The following is a 5268-nucleotide window of genomic DNA, read 5'->3' as shown; positions in this document are numbered from 1 at the left end:
TCCTCAAGCATATTCATTTCATGTCAGCTGGTAAATACCATTGTACAAGAAACATGACATTGTTAATTAAATCTAATTGGTAGTTTGGTCATTTCCCTCTCAAAAGTGGGAAGGAATAAAATGATATATTTTGGTTGGTCTGTTACAATTAGGCTGATCACATGGAAACAAAGTACTTACATTTAATTTGTAGAAGCCACTAATTCTTGCCTTTCTATTATTCAGTTTATTTGTGAGATTAAGTCAATGATGTCATATGAAACAAAGGTATTGTACCCAAAGGGTAAAGGTCATTGGAATCTGTCTCATAAGATTTCAGTAGTTGGTCTTGAGAGTCTTTAAAGATAGGGGAGAATTGAGCTCCAAATTTTGAGCCAAATTCAGCAATATTTAACAAAAGAAGTTTTAACTCCATATGTACTCAATAAGTGATAGCTATGTAAAAAGGGGGATGTTGCTTTTACTTTTTTATTCAAGAGATGTTATTTTTCATTTCCACTGAGTAAAGAATGAGGGGATGTGGTTAAGTTAGATGGTAGAAAGAATTTCCTTCTGGCTAGGATTATTTTTGTGTGGTTATAAGCTCTCTTTCTCATGAGGGAAGTGGTTTTCAGAGTATAGAGGGTTCTGCAGCCTTCCTTCAGGTGACCTAAATGCTGTTTTATCTATAACATGAAAATGTCTGTATTTTGGGTTCTACTGTATAAATAACTTACTTGCAATTTAATGATTTTTAAAACCCTGGTAAAATCTGGGGGGATAGCATGTGGGAACAGATGGGGTAGGTGACCTGCAGGGTTTTTGAGATCTCTGATGGGAATGAGGCCATGGGATTAGGGTTTTCTCCTGGAATGCATCTTGCTGGCTAGGGCATTGCTAACTTCCCAGGACTTGCCAGTTCCCTAGCCAGCATGGATTCTTATCACTAGCCCTCAACTGCAGACCCGTTTCGAACTGTGCATACCTGCCGGGAGCCATTGCAAAACCTTCTGTGTGACCATGACTATTGTCTGAGGGAGGCGCCTGCTTCCATACTGGTGACTGGTGTCTTGACCAGCTCAGAATCTTTGAAATGTGGGTATCACTCAAAGATGAGTTCCATCTTTCCTGCTGCTTTTAGATACTGGAGTTTATACTGGTGGGACCAATTTTAACTCCAACGAGGCTAGTTCTTATTTTGAGTTAGTCCTGTGGCTCCAGAATAATTTGTCTCTGTTTCCTCCTTTGGTCCACAGCAGACAGGCAGATGAGATGGCATTCAAGCTGCCGCAAGCGAAATCATCCTGGGATAGGATAGCCTTTTGTACCCCTCTGTTCTCCTTTCAGCCATCACTTCTGTCCCCCAAGAATTTGCCACCCACCCCGCTCTCAGGAGGCTCAGAAGCTTCCAGGGGACACCAACGTTAGAGCCCTACTGCTCCAGTTTCCCCTTGGACCAGCTAGCTACCTGCCGGTTTCATCCCCTCAGTCTTTACTACTTGGATGGATTGGAGAAATTGGACAGTAAATGTTGACTACAAACTGCAAATTCTGTAGGTCTCATGTATTGTATTGAAACAATACTAGAATCAATAAGTGCACTCCCTGAAATGATTGAACTGTGTGGGGTTCAATACACTGAAACAAGAACAAATGAGAGAAAAAGTGGGGGCTGTTAAATCGATTGACTTGTCTGAGTAACCTTGGTTGGTGACTGGTGATGAAATGCAAACACCTATTATGGGAAATATTTCAAAGAATGAAAACAACCTTTTTATTTGAAAAGGAAATGATAATATTTGAGGGCTTTGTGTAACTTTTACAAAGATGTATGAATCTCTCATTGAGGAGTTTCTGGCCATCTCTCAATAATTTCAGCTTTTTAAAGGCAAAAAGGCAATACAGGTTTGGTAAAATTAACATTTATTGCAGGCAAATTCTCTTATCCCTAGCTATTCATTAATGTTATACTCAGAGATTTGGTGGCTACAAAAAACAACAACAACAACAACAACACACACACACACACACACACACACACACACACACACACACACAACAAAAACCCCCACCATAAACAAAAACATAAAAAGAAACAACCCCTGATAATTTATTTTCTTTTTTGATTGTGTTTCCAGTTACAGTTATCTGAAACTTGCCCCATTTCCCTCACTATCTCGAACACATTTTACTTTCCCCTTTCCTTAACAGATACCATTAAATGTTATGTTACTGAATGATTACAACCATCTGATACACGATCTCTATTCAGTATTTCTTCACATTTTTACCAAGTGTTTCTATTTCCCTAAGATTATGGAGGAAGAAATATCTCTTCTTGGCAAGACTAATCCTCCACATTTCTTCCCTTTAGCCTCCAATAAGACACTGCTACAGAGTTAGGTGCTATATCATTGCACGTATTAGTAAGTTTCTCATAAAAATAATCCTCCATTCTCCCCTTTATAATTTTTATGATTTTCCTTTATTGTTTTTCACCTTTGGTGTCATTTGGTGTCTTCCATCTCTTCCCTTTCACTGAAAAACACAGTAGATAGCTTTGGAGCACAACTTTAACCTAGTCCTTCCTTATGAATTCCCATCAGCCTTGGTGCTCATTATTCTACTCAAAATGTTCTTATTTAAGAATTAACAGGTATCTTCTTCATTAGACCCTCATATTCTTCTTAGGCTTCCTCTTCTTCAACCTCCTTGCAATATATGGTAGTTAATCTCTCCTCTCCTCTTGGGTAGCTCTCTTTGTTTTCATAACACCACACTCTCTAAATTCTCTTGCTACATTTTTTCTAAAATAACAGCTTTATTGAGATATAATTCACATACCATATGAGTGACTTTTAGCCAATGGAATGTGAATGAAAGTTATGCATGCCATTCCTAGACTCCTTCGTAGACACTTGCAATGCAATTTTCTATGCTATGTCCGTTTTTGGTTTGATAGTGAACCCATGAGCCACCATGTTGAGGATGGTAGAGGCACTGGATAGACTTAAAAAAGGAAGGAGCCTGAGTCTCCGAATCACTCCTTGGAGAGGAGCCTACTGCCACCCAGGAGCACCTCCTTGGGCTTGATGTGGGCAAAACATCCATGCATTTCTGTGTCAGCCATTGTTCACTTTCAGGTTTGTTGTAATAGAAGATAGTGTTACCTAAACTAACATAATGACTGCAGCAATTATGAGCGCTCCATCGGCACATGAAAGTCAGCTGTGCCAACATTCAATATTTTGGCCGAATTCATTATTGAAAAACAATGTTTGTTTAATTTTCTTTATTATTGGAAGTAAATATTTTTATATATTAATTTGCCAATTGTATTATTTTTTTGTGAACTGCCCAATTATTTCATTGCTAATAATTCTCTGATTTTTTTTTTTTTGCATTTAAGGACATAGCATTTTATCTGTAATATAGATTGCCAATACTTTCCCACAATTTTTTACTTTGTCATAGTTTTTATTTTTTTGCCACTCTTAGACATTTAATAATTTTATATAGAAAATTCCTTTATGGTTTTCCTTTATGGTTCTCCTTTATTGTTTCTACATTGGATGTCATTTTCAAAAAGTTTCCCCCCACTCTGGAATTATATTCCAGTAGTTTCATAACATTTAAAAAATCAATAAAAAATTTTATTTAGTATAAAATTCTTTTTTTCCTTTAATATTTGGCCCAAATCTTGCTGAGAGTAGGTACTTAATAAATATTTGTTGAATGTGATTGTCTCCTTTTAAGGGTTTAGGGTTGAATTAGCTCAGTGGTTCTTACATGGTAATCTTTAGCTTAGCATCATCAGCATTACTGGGGAACTTGTTAGAAATGCAAATAGGTCTGAGCTCCACGCCAGCCCTGTGAGTTTTAACAAGCTGTCCAGGTGACTAATGCAGGTTAAAGCTGAGAGGCCCTGGAATAGAAAATATGGAAGGCCACTGCCAGCAAAAATATCTGAGAAATCCATGTGTGTGTTTTCTCCTCATGTTAACAAAACCCACTACTGTGAAAACGTGATTCTTTATTTTTAGCAGAGTAGGAAATAGAAAAGAATATGTTCCAGGCTACCCCTTCTGGGGCAAAATCACGACTGCGTGAGAGTCATCTCTCTTGGGCCTCAGCCTCCACTCTGTGCTCAGCCAGACAGGATGCTTCCGTTTGCCTTGGATGCCCTGATTTCTCAGGAAGCGTCCTCTACAGCATCCCAGGACATCTTTTCTTCCCATGCAGTATGCTGCTATGAGTGTGCTCCAGCCTGCCTTCCTCCTCTGTCCAAACTCCCTGCCTCCGGTGCCTGTTCCAATCTGCAGCCAGGGAGCAGAGTTCCAAGCCCCCAGGGCTCTGGGTGCTGATGTGCCACGTGCTCACTGGAAGTAAGACTTACAACCTTGAATGGCTCACCAGACCCTGTCTGTCCCTGGGCAATCACGTGGTGTCTCTTGCAGCAGAACCCTCTCAGTTCTCTTGTCCTGCCACTGGTACCCCTGGACCCGGAGCTGCCAATATGTGGGTTCCTAAACAAACCTTCTGATCACATCCCAGTGATACTGAAGATCTTAGGAGCTAAGCAAGTATCCTTCATTTATTATTTTCCATGGCTGCCTATGCTCAGACACCAACTTGAAAATATCTTTCTTCCCTTTTGCCCATTGTAGCCCTGGAAGACCCCTCAGGAAGAGCTTACTAGACAGTCGACTGCGGTTCACCTCTTAACATAATATTTATTTCTCTCCACCTGACGTTTGAGATGCACCCATCTTTAGGAAGAGTTCTTAGTCTCTGCTGCCTGCAGAAAATCAAGGAGTGTTTCCATTCTAAGCTGGGGAATGCAATGGTGGGAGTGGGTGCTGGTCATATTCCTTCAGGGATGGGCTCACAGATTTCTTGTTATGTAGCACACAAAAAAAACTCTTAAAAACAGGTTGAGAGTTCAAGCCCTTTCAACACATGCCATGCTGATCCTGGACACATATTTCCCTGATATCAAAATTTAACATGATATCACCCCGTAATAATGTCAAGGATGTGATGGTGAGGTTAAGTGTGTTTGCTTGGAGGAGTGTGGCGAGTGAGGTTTAGATACTAGTCATAGGGATTTAAGAGGAATAGGAATGGCACTTAATTCACAGACCAGTCCCCCTTATCTTTTTTAAGTGTGTGTGTGTGTAAGTATGTGTGTGTGTGTGTGTGTGTGTGTAAGTATGTGTGTGTGTGTGTGTGTGTGTGTGTGTGTGTGTGTGTGTAAGTATGTGTGTAGCCATACTTTGAAAAGTTCCA

Source organism: Cnephaeus nilssonii (genome assembly GCF_951640355.1).
Source record: "Cnephaeus nilssonii genome assembly, chromosome: 15".
NCBI classification, from domain to species: Eukaryota; Metazoa; Chordata; class Mammalia; order Chiroptera; family Vespertilionidae; genus Cnephaeus; species Cnephaeus nilssonii.
Note: the sequence above shows the minus strand (reverse complement) of the source record.